This window comes from Rhinopithecus bieti, unplaced genomic scaffold, assembly GCF_001698545.2.
Source record: "Rhinopithecus bieti isolate Rb0 unplaced genomic scaffold, ASM169854v2 scaffold_44948, whole genome shotgun sequence".
NCBI lineage: Eukaryota > Metazoa > Chordata > Mammalia > Primates > Cercopithecidae > Rhinopithecus > Rhinopithecus bieti.
In genome coordinates this window covers 190456-211055 of record NW_016818762.1, presented here as the reverse complement: position 1 = coordinate 211055, position 20600 = coordinate 190456, and the positions used below count along the sequence as shown (strand labels likewise).

General features: G+C 41.3%; 1 protein-coding gene across 1 annotated transcript in view; it reads right to left on the bottom strand.

Moving 5' to 3' along the window:
- KATNBL1 (katanin regulatory subunit B1 like 1) overlaps window positions 1–20600 on the bottom strand; it is a 67632-nt gene that overhangs the window by 46368 nt on the left and 664 nt on the right. The gene's annotated exons all lie outside the window — the stretch shown is intronic.

The following is a 20600-nucleotide window of genomic DNA, read 5'->3' as shown; positions in this document are numbered from 1 at the left end:
AGTAAACAAAAATATTTTATCTCTTATTAATATCATACACAGATTTTGTTCAAAAGAGAAAATCTAATGTTACCTTTGTATGTTTTAGTACTGGTATTTTAGGATTCATTTCTCAAATAATTAAAAGGAAGTATATGAATTCAATCCAGCATGTACTGATTCAGCACTACTATGTGTCAAGAGATGAATAAGAAGTACATTCTTATTTCTAAGAAGCTTACAATCTAGTGGGGACGAATGACAAGGAAGCCAATGAATATGAATAATGAATGCTATAAAAGAGGAATAGATACAGGTTACTAAAAACGCAGAAGCAGTTCATCTAATTTAAGAAGCAATGAAGCATCCCAGAATACATCTTCGGTCACAGTAGACACAGTGGTCCCGAAGACAAACAGGAAATTGTAAACATGAAATAAAGGAAAGCTGTCTAGTTAAGCAACCACAGTAAAACTCGTGTATACTCAAAATTCAGAATCCAGAGCTTTCCACATTTCCGAAGTTCCAGTTCTTCTCCAGAAATGGTTCCTCAATTTGAGCATCAATAGAAAGCAAAAACAGTTAAAGAAGGTAATGGGGGAACTTTACAATGGATAAGTCAGGTTGACAACACCCAAGACACTAATCAATTTTAGCATCAAAAAAAGAGACAAGCAGACATTATATGAATCCTGATATGATACAACAGGAAATATTAACAACACTACTAATAAATATTCTTGCCCAAAAAAATCTAACCTGAACATCATCAAGCTTCAACTGCTGTTACCAACTACCAGTTTAATGGAAATACAGAAGACACAGGAACCTGTTAATGCGACCATGAGGATGCAATTAGAAAAATCCAGAAAACTTTCTTTGGGATAGATGTCTCAGTGTTCTCAACAAATGCTTTGCAAGAAAATAAAATAAGAGGATGAGCCTACATATTAAAAGACACTTAAGGACTATATCAACTAAATACAATGTTTGGATGTTGCTTAGATTCTAGTTTAAAAAAAAAAACAGAACTTAAGATGTGTATCCCTCCCCAACCACTTGAATGTATTTCTGTCACTATAGTTTGCATTTTCAAGAATTTCATATAAATCAGACTATAAGTACATATATATATTTGGCAGGGCTTCTTTCACTTAGCATAACTAGTTTAAGAATCATCCATGCTGCTGCATGCATGTGTCAACAGTCTATTCCTATGTTAAGATAACAGTCTATTATGTGGCTATACCACAATTTGTTTATTCACCTACTGATGGACATTTGGGTTGTTCCCATTTTTCACTATTATTAGTAAAATTACTGTAAGTCATGTACACGTGTATGAACATATGCTTTCATTTCTCATGGGTAAATACCCAGAAGTGAAATGACTGGGTTTTATGGTAGGTGTATGTTAAACTTTTAAAGAAATTTGCCCAACTGTTTTTATAGTAGTTATACTATTTTACATTCTGATCAGCAGTATATGAAAGGAATTATTATTAATCATTGTTAATTATTTTTAGTTGAATGGTAGTGTGGTTATGTGGTTTCTTGTTTTTTGTTGTTGTTGTTGACAGTCTTTTAGAAACCCATCCTTGCTGGGCATGGTGGCTCCCGCCTGTAATCCCAGCACTTTGGGAGGCTGAGGTGGGCGATCACGAGGTCAGGAAATTGAGACCATCCTGGCTAACACGGTGAAACCCCATCTCTACTAAAAATACAAAACATTGTATTTTTTTTTTTATTTTTTAAATCCAAAATTTTTTGTATTTTTAAATCCATCCTGGCCGAGCGTGGTGGCAGGAGCCTGTAGTCCCAGCTACTCAGGAGGCTGAGGCAGGAGAATGGCGTGAACCAGGGAGGCAGAGCTTGTGGTGAGCCGAGATTGCACCACTGCACTCCAGCCTGGGCCACAGAGTGAGACTGTCTCAAAAAAAAAAAGAAAAGAAAAGAAAAGAAATCCATCCTACAGATAAAATGAGATTACATTTATGATTTGCACAGAATGGGGAGTATCAATGAAGTAAGGTATGTTGATAATTGCTGAAGCTGCGTAATTGTAAAGTTCATTCTACTATCCTTTCTGCTTTTTTATATGATTAAAAATCCAGTCAGGCACAGTGGCTCAAGCCTGTGATCCCAGCACTTTTGGAGGCTGAGGCGGGTGGATCAGGAGATTGAGACCATCCTGGCTAACACGGTGAAACCCTGTCTCTACTAAAAGTACAAAAAATTAGCCAGGTGTGGTGGCACGCACCTGTAACCCCCTCTACTCGGGAGGCTGAGGCAGGAGAATTGTTTGAACCTTGGAAGCAGAGGTTGCAGTGAGCAGAGATGGCTCCACTGCACTCAAGCCTGGGCGACAGAGCAAAATCATCTCAAAAAAAAAAAAAAATTCCTGTAAGTTACAAGAAATAGGATACTAGACTATTTCACTGAACAAAGCCAATTCATGGGAGACATACATTTATGGCAATGTTCTGCAATGATACAGAGAAAATGGCATGTCTCTTGCTTTTAGGCCTAGAGGGTGGTGTTCTCTTTAATGACTGTAGATGAAATCAACTTCGTCTCAGTAAGAGTAATGTGAAAGTCTGGGGAGGGGGAAGAGACAGAAACAAAAACAGATGTGTGTAGAAAGACTATGTGCTGTCCCTCCTTCCCACTCCACACTCCTGGATTTGGGTACAGGGAGAATGATGCAAAGAAGAAAAAATCAGGAATAAATATGGAAAAAATAATCTCTCTCCTTTTAGAATATCCCCCAACAATCACTGAATTCTTCCATAACGGTGAACCTGGAAGCTGGGGAACAACAGTATTAAACATTTTTACTTTGTGCCCTCTTTATATCAAACTTTACATCTCATAAGTATTACTTACTTTTAAAATAACATAAGGCCAGGTGCAGTGGCTCATGCCTGTAATCCTAGAACTTTGGGAGGCTGAGGCAGGCAGATCACTTGAGGCCAGGAGTTTGAAACCAGCCTGGCCAATATGGCAAAATCCCGTCTCTACTAAAAACACAAAAATTGGGCAGGCGTGGTGGCGTACATCTGTAATCTCAGCTATTCAGGAGGCTGAGGCACAAGAATTGCCTGAACCTGGGATGTGGAGGTTGCAGTGAACAGAGATGGTGCCACTGCACTCCAGCCTGGCCAGCAGAGCAAGACTCTGTCTCAATAAATTAATTAATTAATTAAAATATCACCAGTAGGCTGGGCATAAGTCATTCTTGTAATCCTAGCAATCTGGGAGACAAATGCAGTTGCGTCGCTTGAGCCAGGAGTTTGAGACCTGCCTGGGCACCATGGTGAAACCCTGTCTCTATAAAACATACAAAAACTAGCCGGGTATAGTGGTGTACACCTGTAGTCCCAGCTACTCAGGATGCTGAGGCAGGAGGGTTGCTCGAACCCAGGAGGTCGAGGCTGCAGTGAGCCAAAAATTGCACTACTGTACTCCACCGTGGGTGATAGAAAGGCCCTGTCTCAAAAACAAGAAAAAACACCAGTAATTCAACCACTTTTCCTCCCATGCAGTTTAGTTTTTGTTGTTGTTGTTGTTGTTTTTTTCGCTGTTTTTTATTTTTCTGAGACAGAGTCTTGCTGTGTTGCCCAGGCTGCAGTGAAGTGGTGCGATCTCAGCTCACCGCAAAATCCACCTCCCAGCTTCAAGTGATTCTTCTGCCTTGGCCTCCCGAGCTAATTTTTGCATTTTTAGTAGAGATGGGGGTTTCACCATATTGGCCAGGCTGGTCTCGAACTCCTGACCTCATGATTCGCCTGCCTTGGCCTCACAAAATGCTAAGATTATAGGCGTGAACCACTGCACCCAGCCTGCAGTTTAGTTTTATATACTGTATTTTGTCATTAATATTATATTTTCCTACATATTAAAATTTTTTTTAAAATATGATTTAGGGCTGGGTGCACTGGGTCATACCTATAATTCTAGTACTTTTTAAGGCCAAGGTGCGAGTAGCACTTGAGCCCAAGAGTTTGAGACCAGCCTGAGCAACATACTGAGACTCTGTGTCTATTAAAAAAAATTTTTTAAATTACGTGGGCGTGGTGGCGTGCGCCTGTAGTCCCAGCTACTTGGGAGGCTGAGGTAGGAGGACAGCTTGAGCCTGGGAGGCAGAGGCTGCAGTTAAGCTGAGATTGTGCCACTGCATTCCAGCCTAGACAACAGAAAAAGACTCTGTGTGTGTGTGTGTGTGTGTGTGTGTGTGTGTGTGTGTGTGTGTGCGTGCTGCAGCGGGGTTGGGAAGGGAAAGGCTCTGCATAACCAAAGAATCAACAAACTGAACAGACAGTATCCACAAACTATACATCTGACAGTGGACCAATATCCAGAATTTATAAGGATTTCAGACAATCAGACAACTGAACAAAAAAACCCAGATAATCCCATTAAAAAACAGGGTGAGGACATGAATAGACATTCTTCAAAAGAAGACAAATGGCCAAGAAGCATGTGAACAAATGTTCAATATCACTAATCACAGAAATGCAAATTAAAACTACAATGAGATATCATCTTACACCAATTAGAATGGCTACTATTAAAGACCAAAAGTAACAGATGAGAAGGATATGAAGAAAACAAACTGATACACTATTGGTGGGAATGTAAATTAGTACAACCTCTATGGAAAACAACATGGAGATTTCTCAAAGAACTAAAAATAGAACCACTATGTGATTCTGCAATCCCACTACTGGATATCTACCCAAAGGAAAATAAATCATTATATCCAAAAGACACCTGCACTCATATGTTTATTGCAGCACAGTTCATAATAGGAAAGATATAGAATCAACCCATGTCTATCAACGGAGGACTGGATAAAGAAAATGTGGTATATATACAATATGGAATACTATTCAGCCTTAAAAAAAGAATGAAATAATGTCTTTCGTAGCAACATAGATGGAACTGGAGGCCATTATCTCAAGTAAAACAACTCAGACACAAAGACAAATATCGCATGTCCTCACTTAAAATAATGTGTACATATGAAAGCAGCGTGGAGTAACAGAGAATGGAGAGTCAGAGAGGTAGGGGTGGGAGGAAGGTGGATGATAAAAGCTTGCTTGATGGGTAATATGTGTGTTGCTCTAATGATTGATGTACTGAACCTCCTGACTTCACCATATGCAATATATCAATGTAGCAAAATTGCACCTGTATCCTATAATCCCAGCTACTCAGGAGGCTGAGGCAGAACTGCTTGAACCTGGGAGGCAGAGGTTGCAGTGAGCCAAGATCCCATGACTGCACTCCAGGCTGGGCAACAGAGCGAGATGCCATCTCAAACCCACCCCCACCTCCCCAAAAAAACAAAAGAAAACCGACGAATAATTTTTTTTTTTTTAATTTTAACTATCAAACGACTATGTATTGGGAATTCTCCAAACCACACTGCATTCCTCAAAAGCAATTCTATTTTGTGGAATATACAAAATAGTTATGGTAACATGGAAACTGATAATAAATGGAAATAAATTTAGGGTCCTAAAAGTAACTTTGTGATTTATGAACATTTGATTTATAAATCTTTACCTTACTTGCTATATGAGAAATCAATGTGTATCTGATTTTTTTAAACTATGTGTGCATGCTTATCTAAAATGTGTCTCAAAATAATAAAAACTGGAAAGGGGTAAGCACATTCTGGCTTCAAAGAAAAAATAAAATAAAAAGATTCATTAAAAAAAGATGTTACACATGTATCTTAAACATTTAAATTTAAAATCTAAAAATCAGCCAGGTGTGGTGGCTCACACCTGTAATCCCAGCACTTCCGGAGACCAAGTGGGATGGCTCACTTGAGGTCAGGAGTTCAAGACCAGCCCGGCCAACACGGCGAAACCCCGTCTCTACTAAAAATACAAAAATTAGCCGGGCATGGTGGCACCCACCTGTAATCCCAGCAGCTGGGGAGGCTGAAGCAGGAGAATCGCGTGAACCCAGGAGGTGGAGGCTGCAGTGAGTAGAGACTGCATGACTCTCTCCAGCCTGAGCGACAGAGCGAGACTCTGTCTCAAAAATAAAATAAAATAATTTTAAAATGGCTGGGCACGGTGGCTCACGCCTGTTAATCCCAGCACTTTAGGAGGCTGAGGTGGGCGGATCACTTGAGGTCAGGAGTTCAAGACCAACCTGGCCAACACGGCAAAACCCAGTCTCTATTAAAAATACAAAAACCTGCCAGGCATGGTGGCAGGTACCTGTAGTCCCAGCTACTCGGGAGGCTGATGCAGGAGAATCACTTGAACCCTGGAGGAAGAGGCTGCAGTGAGCCAAGATTACACCACTGCACTCCACCCTGGGTGACAGAACGAGACTCCGTCTCAAAAAGAAAGAAAGAAAGGAATCTAAACATGATGTGTAATGCATCATCTATAATTTCTAGTTTGGGCTTATTTAAAGTGGCTCAAGAACTTGATACTTTATCAGTACGAAATCCTACACTGTTATAGTTTGATTTCATTTATATTTAGCTGTCTAACCTACACCTTATTTGATATACAGTTTTTCAGGCATTTGCCTTTGTCTACACTACCCAAAGCTATACAATTAATTTCATGGAAACAATATATTTTAAATTCCTATTTCCAACTGCTGTCTTCACTACATTGGGAATTAAGAAGCTTGGCAAATATGGCAGAGAGAAACTGCTGCTCTCTACAAAGGTTTTTCCCACTTAGACTCCTGGTACTGGAGGTGGAGAACCACCATTTGCATCCATGATAACACAAGATTCTGTCTTGTCAACGTTTTTTACCTTTGAAAATTTGACAAACGATGAACAATGTCATGTTTTAGTTTGCTTTTGAAAAATTTAATGTGAGGTTGTATTTTTCTTACATGTTTAAACTGAAAAGACTAGGCAGTATAGTGTGACAGAGAAATATAAGTCCTAGAGTCAGACTACCTGGGTTTTAGTCCTGTTTTAACCATTTATTAGTTATGTACCATCTTAGGCAAGTTACCTAACCTCCTATTTTCAGAATAATGCTGTGAGGATTAAATAATCCACTTACCACAATGTCTGTAAATCACTCTGTAAATGTTAGCTATTATCAAGTTATACACAAACATCACCTATGAGGCAAGTTGCCTTTGGTGTAAGAAACATGATTCGTGGTATCAGCAAACTTTAATATCAGTTCCTAAATTTGTTGTATGTTTCTGTATGTGCATATGTAGCACAGAGAAAAGCATGAAAGGATAAGGGTTATTTCTAAATAGTGGTATTACATTCCTTTTTTCTGCTTATTTTTCTATAAGGTTAAGATTGAATTGTTGTCTTTGGCTTTTCTTTATCAATTTTTAACAGTAAAAAATATTACATTTTAAATAAAAGAATGAGGTTTATTTTTTGTTTTTTGTTGAGATGGAGTCTCGCTCTGCTGCCCAGGCTGGAGTGCAGTGGCATGATCTCGGCTCACTGCAACCTCTACCTCCCAGGTTCAAGAGATTTTCCTGCCTCAGCTTCTCTAGTAGCTGGGAGTACAGGCACATGCCACCACACCCACCTAAATATTTTATTTTTAGTAGAGACAGGGTTTCACCATGTTAGCCAGGATGGTCTCAAACTCCTGACCTCAAGTAATCCACTCGCCACCTCGGCCTCCCAAAGTGCTGGGATTATAGGTGTGAGCTACCGCACCCAGCCAAGTTTCCTTTCTTGATACAAAAAGAGGAAATTATGCTAATAGGAACTGATAAATTAAAACTTCTTAAGCCTTGCAACATACTAATTCTTAACTTATGTAAAGGAATATGAAATAATTGTAAAATTATAAAATTCAGTGACCTAAACCATTCTAAGATAGAATTCTTGGTGGTATATACAGCTACATCATGGCATGTAGTACTTTCCTACCTAACTCCTGTTCAGACCCTTAAACTTCCCAACCTTTCCTGCTGTGAAATTCTCACCATCATCCCACAGTTTTAGTGGAAGAAAGAGACAAACAAGCAATTATAATACAATATGTCAAGCACTGAGATATCCCTGAGGATTTATCTAAGAGTTTAGGGAAAACAAACAAACAACAAAATAAAACTGTTCTTGGAGTTAAACTATGAAACAGTAGATAGTGGTTTGAAGCAAAGATATTTAGAGTCATTTTACAGAAAGTAACAGACTCTAGTCCAGCAGGACTTGCTGAGTAATCTCAATGAGTGTTTCTCTACATTTTAATCAATGTGTAAAATTTATTTCCATAACTACTCTAAAAGTGTTCCCAAAAACTACTTCGCGCTAAGCAGATCATGTGACCCAGTGTACGGCAGGTGGAACTTATCATAAACAACAACAACAACAACAACAACAAAAACCCCACAGTTTAATGTTAAACCAGATTCAAAGAAAGGTTACACAGTTCCATAAATGTGATATTCCTTTTTTAGGTATATTTAGTAAGAATTGGGAAGGGGGACTGGCAAGGGCAGCAAAGACTTGTAGTCAAAAAGTAACAAGGTAAATGGAATGTTAAACTGTACTTTTTATAAAGTATGAGAAACTATTATATGGGTACAGCAATGATACATTCTGTTGACCTTGCTAGTTTTGTTTTGCACTCATTTAATCCCATTTAATCTGATTGAAGGTTACCATTTTGAAAGAATGTGTCAATTAAATGGGGCATGGATTCTGGGGAGGAGGTGAACACTAGAAGAAGAGTAAAGAGCAACAGAGACAAATACAGGCAGTGCTACTCATGTACTGTCCAGCAAAAGGATACCCCATCAGGTTACCTGTATTGTCTACTACACTTGTTAGGTTTATTCCTACTAAGAAAACAGATTTACCGGCCAGGCGCAGTGGCTCATGCCTGTATTCCCAGCACTTTAGGAGGCCAAGGTGGGCAGATTACGAGGTCAGGGGTTTGAGACCAGTGTGGTCAACATGGTAAAATCCCGTTTCTACTAAAAATACAAAAATTAGCCTGGTGTGGTGGCGTGAGCCTGGAGTCACAGCTACTCTGGAGGCTAAAGCAGGAGAATCCCTTGAACCCGGGAGGTGGAGGTTGCAGTGAGCCTAGACTGCACCACTGCACTCCAGCCTAGGTGACAAGGCAAGACTCCTGTTTCAAAAAAAGACAGAATATAGATTTACCAAATTAACAGAGCCTGACACTATTAAATATTCAAATCATAAAACGAAGTCCCCTCATCCTGATTCCACGTGTCCAGAGTTGGCTCCTTCCCATGGGTTCTTGGTCTCGCTGACATCAAGAATGAAGCTGTGGACCTTCACGGTGTTACAGCTCTTAAAAATGGTTTGTCCAGGCCGGGCGCGGTGGCTCAAGCCTGTAATCCCAGCACTTTGGGAGGCCCGGACGGGCGGATCACGAGGTCAGGAGATCGAGACCATCCTGGCTAACACGGTGAAACCCTGTCTCTACTAAAAAACACAAAAAACTAGCCGGGCGAGGTGGCGGGCGCCTGTAGTCCCAGCTACTCGGGAGGCTGAGGCAGGAGAATGGCGGGAACCCGGGAGGCGGAGCTTGCAGTGAGCTGAGATCCGGCCACTGCACTCCAGCCTGGGCGACAGAGCGAGACTCCGTCTCAAAAAAAAGAAAAAAAAAAGGTTTGTCCAGAGTTTCTTCCCTCAGGTTGGTTCATGGTCCAGAGTTTGTTCTTTCGGATGTGTCCAGAGTTTCTTCCTTCCGGTAGGTTCGTGGTCTGGCTGACTTCAACAATGAAGTTCAAGGACCTTCATGACAAGTGTTATAGCTCTTAACGGTGGTGCGGACCCAAACAGTGAGCAGCAGCAAGATTTACTGTGAAGAGGGAAAGAACAAAGCTTCCACAGCGTGGAAGAGGACTGGAGTGGGTTGCAACTGGGGCTCAGTGGCCAGCTTTTATTCCCTTATTTGACCCTGCCCGTGTCCTGCTGATTGGTCCATTTTACAGAGTGCTGATTGGTTCACTTTACAGAGTGCTGATTGATTCATTTTTACAGAATCTTGATTGGTGCATTTACAATCCTCTAGCTAGACACAGAGCGCTGATTGGTGCATTTACAATCCTCTAGCTAGACAGAAAAGTTCTCCAAGTCCCCACACTACCCAGAAGCCCAGCTGGCTTCACCTCTTACGTACTAAGAACAACTCAAAGTTGTTATCTCAACGGTTTACTATTTCCTGAATGATGATTCATCACACCACTTTCTCTCTTTTTATTTTTTTGAGACGGAGTCTTCCTCTTTCTCCCAGGCTGGAGTGCAGTGGCACCATCTTGACTCACTCCAATCTCTGCCTCCCGGGTTCAAGCTATTTCTTAAATGGCTATATAAACATGTGAATCTTTGGGAAGACTTAGGGCTTCTTACACCTAGAAGTAGATGATTATGATTATTCTAGCATGTTTTGGTGAATTCGCCAAATTCCAATTTACTTTCCCTGTTAGAATAACTCAATATTTTCTGGAAATATTCAACAGGGAGTAACAAATACTAGATTCTGTTTTACCTGTCTTCTTGGACTCAAAAATGGAAAAATATATACAATTGGCCTTCTGTATCTGTGGATTCAGCATCTGTGGATTCAACCAATTCCCAATCAAAACTGTTTAGATAAAAAATACATCTCTACTGAATACGTAGACTTATTTTTCTTGTCACTATTCCCCCAATAATACAACAACTATTTACATAGCATTTACATTGTACTAGATACTACAAATTTAGGAATTATTTAAGGTATATGGCAGGATGTGCAAAGGTTATGTGGAAATACTACACCACTTTATATCAGGGATTTGAGCATCCTAGGATTACGGTATCATTGGGAGGTCCTGGAACCGATCGCCCATAGATAATGAGGGATGAATGTATACATACATAAAACACTGTCACTTTAAGGATCAGTTTTGACCCTTGTTTGCCTACTAAAGGTGTTTCTGATACTTTCAAAACCAAAAGACTCTCTGCATATGAGAGGATACACCAGTAAAATAGTATTCAACTCTCGAAACGACGAGCTAACATAAATTAATTCAAAAACTCTATCTTCATTATTTGGACTAATGTCATCACCCTACGACACTTGTGCCTAATTTCTACAGTACAAGAAGTCAGCAGGGTTAAGTATATCCTAAGCCTTGGAAAAAAGGGTAGATCATCCTTTAAGAATTAAACAAATCAACAAAAATGATGCTAGACACATTCAAAATCCTTTTATAACAACGGTTCTTAAACCTTTCTTGTTGCAAAACTTGTGAGGATTATATCACATCCCTATCAGTTACAGTGGTTGGGCACCACCATATCTCCTGGGCTGAAATCAGAACGTATATTAAGGTTTGAAAATGCCTCTTCTCCTAGGCAACACCTTCTTCTCCAACAGAAGAATCATACGCAGGCTCAAGAAAATACGACTCCTAAGTCCAAAACTTAACTATAACAAAAATTAACATACTAACTTTCATTGAAAAATAAAATATCGGCCAGGTGTGGTGGCTCAGGCGTGTAATCTCAGCACTTTGGGAGGCCTAGGTGAGTGGATCGCCTGAGGTCAGGAGTTCAAGACCAGCCTGGCCAACATGGTGAAACCCCATCTCTACTAAAATACAAAAGTAGCTGGGCGTGGTGGCGGGTGCCTGTAATCCCAGCCACTGGGGAGGCTGAGGCAGGAGAATCGCTTGAGCCCGGGAGTCGGAGGTTGCAGTGAGCCAAGATTGTACCATTACACTCCAGCCTGGGCAAAAGAGCAAGACTCTGTCTCAAAAAAAAAAGTAAATAAATAAAATAAAATCTCTCATATTCTTTCACGTAAACTCTGGATTCAAATTTCCAACTGCCTACTACTCAGCTCCACATGGATATCCAACAGTCATCTATTCTTGAACTTAACATACTAAAAATAGACCCCTTAATGTCCCCCCGCAATCTGCTCCTTCCAACAGTCTCTAACTCAGTAAACAGAACTATCCTCCTCCCAATTTCTCAAGCTTGAAATAAAGGATTCATCCTTGATTTCCTTTTTCCTTAATTACCTACATCCAATTTGTTGACTTTGCCTTTATAATATATTCCTAAGCTGTCCATTTCTTTCCATTTCCATTACCACCATTCTAGACCAAACCACCAACTGCTTTAGACTATAATAGTTTCCTAAATGCTCCAGCCACACTGGCCTTCTGTCCTTCAACATTTCAAACTTATTTTCATTTTGTGGCTGAGCCATCCTTTCTGCTTAAAATATTCCCCCCAAGCACTCACCACCCAATCAAGAATAACCCCACCCTCACTTACAATCATTCTCTATAGCAGTACCCTGTATTTTTCCCCCACCACATTTATCACCATCTGGAAATCAGTTTATGCACTTACTGCCTACGACCTCTCACTAGACTGCGAGCTCCATGAGAGCACAAACTATGTTCATTGTACCTAGAATAGATACACCTATTCTGGTATCTACTTTTTCTTTTTTTGAGATAGAGTCTTGCTCTGTCTCCAGGGTGGAGTGCAGTGGCACGATCTCAGCTCACTGCAACTAACTCAAGGACAGAAAACCAAACACTGCATGTTCTCACCCATAAGTAGGAGTTGAACATTGAGAACACATGGATACAGGGAGGGGAACATCACACACCAGGCCCTGCTGGCGGGTGGGGGGTTAGCGGAGGGACAGCATTAGGAGAAACACCTAATGTAGATGACGGGTTAATGTGTACAGCAAACCACCATGGCACGTGTATACCTATGTAACAAACATGCACATTCTGCACATGTACCCCAAAATTAAAAAAAAAAAAAGAGCCAGTGTGTGTGATTCACTCCCATTACCTTACCTCTAACTATCAACAGGTAACCAACAACAGGCCAGAAAGTTAAGACTCCCCTGTCCACATTGCTAAGCAAGGAAAACTAGGAGCACAGGCCCAGACAGTTCACATGTAACATGAACTGAGGAAAAATAAACCTCTGAAATAAGCCACTGAGATTTGGGTGCTGTTTGTTACTGCAAAATCACCTAGTCCATCCAGACTGATGAAGTGTTCAAGCAATGCGGTGGTCACAGAATGCTTCAGTCAGTCCCACTAAATGGTTACTTGCAACGTAAACTGATGTCACTAGATACACATATTTAATTCCCTTCTGATTACAGTTATCCCTCAGTAGCTGAGTACGACTGGTTCCAGGACCACCTCAGATACCAAAATTCGTGGATAATCATGTCCCCTAGTCAGCCTTCCATATTCATGGCTTCCACACAGATAACCCATGGATGCTGAGGGTAGACTGTGTTACTGAGTTTCCAACAGGTCTGTTGACAAGGATCGAAAAAACTGTTTACATGGAGCTTTAAGGAATTCTTGTCTCTAATGCTATTTTTCACTAAATGAATAGTTCACTCAAACAATGAATGCCACCGGTACAGGCTTCTCGAAAAACCATCTGCCAGACTTTCTTCAACTAGAAACACACTTTGTAGGCAAGAATAACTGCTTTTTGTTTCCTTATTTTCTATACCAACTATTCAATAATTAAGTAATTATTGAGTCCAGGCCACTCTAAGGGAAAAGAATAGAAAGGTAGGTTGGCTAAAATGCAGAAGTTGCTGAATGCTAGGTCAGGAATTTGGACTTTATCTTATAGACAAAATAGACTTACTGAGAAATTCTGTATGTGAATTACATGTGAAAAAACTATTCTTGACGATTATTTATATGGCAGTTGTGGAACAGGAAGGTGAAGAGGGACAGTTTTGTTTTTTTTTAAGACGGAGTCTCGCTCTGTTGCCAGGCTGGAGTGCAGTGGCGCAATCTCGGCTCACTGCAAGCTCCGCCTCCCGGGTTCAAGTGATTCCCCTGCCTCAGCCTCCTGAGTAGCTGGGACTACAGGCGCCCGCCACCACGCCCAACTAATTTTTTGTATTTTAGTAGAGACAGGGTTTCACCATGTTGGCCAGGATGGTCTCGTTCTCTCCACCTTGTGATCCGCCCACCTCAGCCTCCTAAAGTGCTGGGATTACAGGCATGAGCCACTGCGCCTGAAGACTGCCAGTTTTTAACTGCTGTGCCATGAATCCTCCATGGATGAAAGGCCAAATTTTAATCAATATATATAATTCATTTTTGCTACAACAGTAAATGTACTGTTATTGATTATATTAAGTGGCACAGGGAATGGCTAGGACATAGGTTTTTGAAAGTAAGAGTAAAATGCATACTGAAATGTCAAGCTGGCACTTAAGTATGTGGTGATGGTCAAAATCTTACTCTGTGAGGAAGAGGGGCAGCCAGGGCAGTAATCGCTTAATAGTTCTGAAAGGCAATTAAGTGAACAACAGACGCTTTGCTACTGCTGGGAGGTATTTTCATATTGTAGGAATTATGGGTTGTACTCTGGTTGGTTTGTATTTTTAATTCCTTCAAGATACTTGGAGCATCTGCGCAGTACTTCAACAAACTTCGTCTTTCCCCAGCAACCCATTCCTTCATTTCTTTACCCGTTCCACAAATATTAAGTACATGTTACAGACTAATTACTGTTCTACGCACTAGGGAAACATCAGTGGACAAAACAAAAATCCCTGCTGTACTGAAGCTTATATTCTATCGGCCTTTAAATTCCATCCTAAGATTTCTTCCTCAACCCTATCATATAAGTAGCTTTTAAAAATGCCTTTAGAAGAAATAATCTATGATTAATCACAGTAAGATATAAAAGACTATCCAAAGGCCTCTTCCCCACAGGTCTCCCTCCTCCCCAAAGAACTCCCTCCAAAAGTAACTATTTTACAGATTCTCAGAGTTGTAAAGGACTTTGGAGATAATTTCAGATGATATTAAATGACTTGCCCAAGAACACTTAGTTACTAATAGGCTTAGTGTTGTGACTTACAGTAATAGTGCCTTTCCCACAGTAACACCAAGCTGTGCATCTTAAGAGTGTGCTAGTGAGCAGAGGAGATGCTAGAATGAGCACCTCATGACTCATGCATAGGTGGTAGGCTTCTGGGTGACTTGCTCAAGGCAAAAAGAATTTCAGACAGTATATAAAACTGAAGGAAAGAGACGTGGTTACAGGAAGCCAAAAAGGGAGTCCTTTCAGAATACCTTTTCTCTCATTTCTACCCTCATGATGCCGCAAGAACAAGAATGGTAAATACAATGCAGAAGTCTCCAAAGTTAAGGGGTATTAAGCTGGTAGTGAAAAAAATACTTAGATGAGCAAGAAAGAGTAAACACAACATCTGAACCTGGCAAAGAAAAGTCAAATTACACCCTTCCAATTTAAAAAGTGTATGCTCCCAGTAAAAGGACCATTTGTATTAGGTTTAAGGTGCTTAATTAAAAAACATTATACTCCTAAATACATTTTCCAGAAAGCACCAAATTAACTAACATAGATCAACAAGTATAATGGTTGATAAAACATCAATATAACATTGGCAGGTGTAATGTTATGATGCATCTTGTTACAATACTTTTTTTTTTTTCCTGAGACAAGGTCTTGCTTTGTCACCCAGGCTGGAGTGCAGTGACATGATCATGGCTCACTGCAGCCTCCAACTTCTGGACTCAAGTCCAACTTCTGGACTCAAGGAATCCTCCCACCTCAGCCTCCCAAAGAGCTGGGACTACAGGCACATGCCACTACACCGGCCTAATTTTATTTTATTCTTCAGACATATTTCGCTCTGTCGCCCAGGCTGGAGGGCAGCGGTGCGATTTCTGCTCACTGCAACCTCCACCTCCCGGGTTCAAGCGACTCTCCTGCCTCAGCCTCCCCAGTAGCTGGGACTACAGGCACGTGCCACCACGTCCAGCTAATTTTTTTTATTTTAAGTACAGACGGGGTTTCATCATGTTAGCCATGATGGTCTCAATCTCCTGACCCGTGATCTGCCCGCCTTGGCCTCCCAAAGTGCTAGGATTATAGACATGAACCACCGGCCCTAATTTTAAAATTTTTGTAGAGATGGGGTCTTGCTATATTGCCCAGGCTGGTCAAACTTCTGGGCTCAAGCTTTCCTCTTACCGTTGGCCTCCCAAAGTGCTGGGATTACAGGTGTGAGCCACTGTGCCTGACCTGGACAAGAATTTTTAAAGATAATTCCTACTCCCTTGATAAAGGAGTTCTACTCACCTCTTGCTTGTAAAACTGTAGCAATCTGGAGTGGTGGCTCATGCCTGTAATCCCAGCACTTTGGAAGGCCAAGGTGGGCAGATTACCTGAGGTCAGGAGTTCAAGACCAACCTGACCAACATGGTGAAACCCGTCTCTACTGAAAATACAAAATTAGCTGGGTGTGACGGCACATGCCTGTAAACCCCGCTACTCGGGAGGTTGAGGCAGGAGAATCGCTTGAATGAGGGAGGCGGAGGTTGCAGTGGACCAAGATCACGCCATTGCACTCTAGCCTGTGTAACAAGAGCAAAACTCCATCTCAAAAAAACCAAACAACAAAAAAAACCGGTAGCAATCTATACATTTAAACAAATCAAAACTAGTCTAATCTCTCAAAGTGAAGACTCATGACCAAATTTAAGCTTTGTTTAGTATTCTAATAGAAAAAAATATTTTGAAAAATATTTCCAAAAAAAGGGAAAGGGGAAGGCTTGCTAAGAAAGAATTGAGGCCAGGTGTGATGACTCACGCCTGTAATCCCAGGACTTTGGGAGGCCGAGGTGGAAGGATCACCTGAGGTCAGGAGTTCAAGACCAGCATGGCTAACATGGTGAAACCCTGTCTCTACTAAAAATATAAAAATTAGCCAGGCATGGTGGTGCGCTCCTGTAATCCCAGCTACTTGGGAGGCTGAGGCAGGAGAACTGCTTGAACCTGGGAAGCAGAGGCTTGCAGTGAGCCAAGATCACGCCACTACACTCCAGCCTGGGCAACAGCGCAAGACCCCGCCTCAAAAAAAAAAAAAATTAAAATAAGAAAGAATAAAATCAAGGAAAATTAATTTTAGGAGTTTTAGGAAGAATGTGACATCAAGAATCGTCATTAAAATCTTCATTAAAATCTCCTTATGTGTCTCTGTGAATGGCAGTTAACAAAGAAAATAATGAGAATCCCAACTTAATTCAGTGGTTCCACCATTCTTTAGCCTCCCAGATAAAAAACCTTGGAGATGCCATAGACTTTCACCTCCATTTTTTTCTATAATCAACTATGTGCCAATATTTCTCCCTTCAAAATGTCTCTTTGGAATACAAAGCAAAATTCCCAGTTTCAAAAGAACACACACAAAAAATACTATGATCATTAAAAGAGCATTTTCTCAGTATCTGTGGAAAGAAAGCAAATTAAAAAAAAAAAAAATTTTTTTTGGCCGGCACGGTGCCTCACGCCTGTAATCCCAGCACTTTGGGAGGCCAAGGCAGGCAGATCACAAGGTCAAGAGATTGAGACCATCCTGCCCAACATGGTGAAACCCCGTCTGTACTAAAAACACAAAAATTAGCTGGGCATGGTGGCACACGCCTGTAGTCCCAGCTACTCCGGAGGCTGAGGCAGGAGAATGGCGGGAACCCGGGAGGCGGAGCTTGCAGTGAGCTGAGATCCGGCCACTGCACTCCAGCCTGGCGAAAGAGCAAGACTCCGTTTCAAAAAAAAAAAAAAGAATGGAGCACATGCATGATGTGCTGCGTGAAAACAAATCTCACAGAGAGAAAAGGCAAAATCCCAGTTTTATAAAAGAAAATAGTTATCAGCATAAAAAAAGACTTGAAAGAAATCATCACATTAAAATATTAACAGGCTGGGCACGGTAGCTCACGTCTGTCATCCCAGCACTTTGGGAGGCTGAGATGGGCAGATCACCTGAGGTCAGGAGTTCGAGACCAGCCTGGCCAACATGGCCAAACCCCGCCTCTACTAAAAATACAAAAATTAGCTGGGCGTGGTGGTGCACACCTGTAGTCCCAGCTACTCGGGAGGCTGAGGCAGCAGAATCGCCTGAACCTGGGAGGCAGAGGTTGCAGTGAGCTGAGAGCACTCCACTGCACTCCAGCCTGGGCAACAGAGCGAGACTCTGCGTCAAAACAAAACAAAACAAAAAACAGAAAAATCATTTTCATTGGCAAGTCTTTGAATATAGTGTTTCCTCACTAAAATTCCCCATCCACCCCCCCCCCTTTTTTTTTTTGAGACGGAGTCTCGCTCTGTCACCCAGGCTGGAGTGCAGTGGCACGATCTTGGCTCACTGCAACCTCTACCTCCCAGTTTCAAGCGATTCTCATGCCTCAGCCACCTGAGTAACGGGATTACAAGTACGTGCCACCACGCCCAGCTAATTTTTTATTTTTAGTAGAGATGAGGTTTTGCCATGGTGGCCAGGCTGGTCTTTTAACTCCTGACCTCAAGTGATCTGTGCAGGCTGGTCTTGAACGCCTGACCTCAAGTGATCTGCCCGCCTCGGCCTCCCAAAGTGCTGGGATTACAGGCATAAGCCACCGTGCCCGGCCCATCCACCCTTATTTACTGTATATTTACAAACAGGGTCTTGGTCTGTTGCTGCATTGAAGTGCAGTGGTGCAATCTCGGCTCACTGTGGCCTTGACCTCATGGGCTTAGGCGATCCTCCCACCCCAGCCTCCCAAGTAGCTGGGACTACAGGCACGTGCCTCCATGCCTGGCAAAATATTTTAAATTCTCTGTAGAGATGTGGTCTCGCTATGTTGCCTAGGTTGCTCTTGAACTCCTGGCTTCCAGGGATCCTCCTGTCTTGGCCTCCCAAAGTGCCTGGATTACCAACTGTGCCTAGTCCCACCATCCACCCTTCTATTCAGTGCCCTACATAAATCTTCCAATTGTTGGTTCTTTGCAGAAGCTTTACCCAGTTCAGTTCTGCATTCATCCACTGTACTAATGAAGAGTGTCATACATATTTTTTGTTTTTAATCTCATAATCCAAACTAGATTAATCTCCCTAAGGTTGGTTGCCCTGGCACATTTCTTATTTTATTAAGTTTTATTATTTTTTATTTCAACGGGTTTTTGGGGAACAGGTGGTGTTTGGTTACATGGGTCAGTTCTTCAGTGGTGATTTCTGAGATTCTGGTGCGCCCATTACCTGAGCAGTGAACACTGTAACTAATGTGTAGTCTTTTATCCCTCATCTCCCTCCCACTCTCTACCAAGTCCCCAAAGTCCATAGTGTCATTCTTGTGGCACATTTCTTTTGTATAGCCAACTGGGTCTACCACCCTGTTGGGCATACAGGCAATCAAAAGCTTTGTAACTGATGAACATTTAAAGGCTCTGCTTTAAATAAGTGTAAACTGCTGATTTCTTACCAAGTGATTTTGCTTTTGAACTTTATTCCTTGTCAAGGAGATATTAGTTTAAGTGTAACCATTTCAAGTACAGAATAACCACTCAATAAGTTTTAGGGATGAAAACACTTAACATATAATTTTTTAAAGTAATACATAAGTTGCTAAGACTAACACTTTCAAAACTTTCAGGAAAGGACATAAAGGAATTCAAAATATAAATTATAACACACACATAAAGCTTATGAACTCCATTTATCTTAAAATAGTCAATGGATTTTTTGTTCAGACACAAACCTTAAGTATAATCATCAAGAGCAGAAAACTTGAATGAATGGTGTGTGAATGAATGTATGTGTACACAAAAGCACACTCAGGTCTCCGAAGTTGAAGTAAATGAAATGAAAGGGCTTTGTAAACTAAAAAGAGCTACAGATAAAGGAAGTAGTAGAGCAGCAGAGTTAAAAGCGTGGAGCCAGCCTGCTTGGGTGTTAATTATATTAGCTATGTAACCCCGCACGGTACAAGTTACAATACTAAAATTCCCTGTGCCTTAGTTTCTTCACTGTCAAAATGGGGATCAGTATCTGTTCCAAAGCAAAGCTCTTACTACGCCTAGGGCATAGAAAGCACAAAATAAATATTGTCCATCCTTATTATCACACTGGCTAATATTATTAGTGGCTAATATTAGTTATTGGCCAAGTAAAAGCCTCAATGGATGATGTTTCAATTCAAGTCTGAAGCTGGCTATCCAAACAAACTCCAAAAACCAGCAGATTTAAGCTATTAGGTGGACTAGTTTCTAAAAATTCTCGCGAGTGCCGAACTGATGATTATTACAGAACTAATTTCTCTTATAATTCTTTTTTAATCGGCAAAGAAACTGACATAGGTACCTCTGTTTTCAAGAAACTTTAAAAGCCACCAAAAAAAAAAACCTCTTTGTTATCTCCATACTTAAGCAATTTAAGAGCGTAGTAAAAGCCTAGATACTGTTACAGACCAACTTTTCAGAAAATACAATAAGGTTTTTAAAGTTGCAACCGACAATTCTTATGCATAACGTCAAGTTTTTGTCCTGCGAAACAAAAGCTCATCTGTCAGGAATCCGAGGACCCGTCGGAAAATAAGGAAATGCCTGGGCCCGGCCTAGGCGCTCTGCGGAAAACCTATCCTCAAAACAGCTCGCCCCACACTCCTTCTGTCCTTCCCCTTACCCGGGTGCAGCTGTCGACTCCACCCGAAGATAAATAAGTGACAACAGGTTCCGTCCACGCCTCTCCCGGCCCAGACCCCGGAGCCCCCCAGCGCCCGCCGCCGGACCCTTCCCGCCGCGGCCAGCAGAGGGGCTCAGC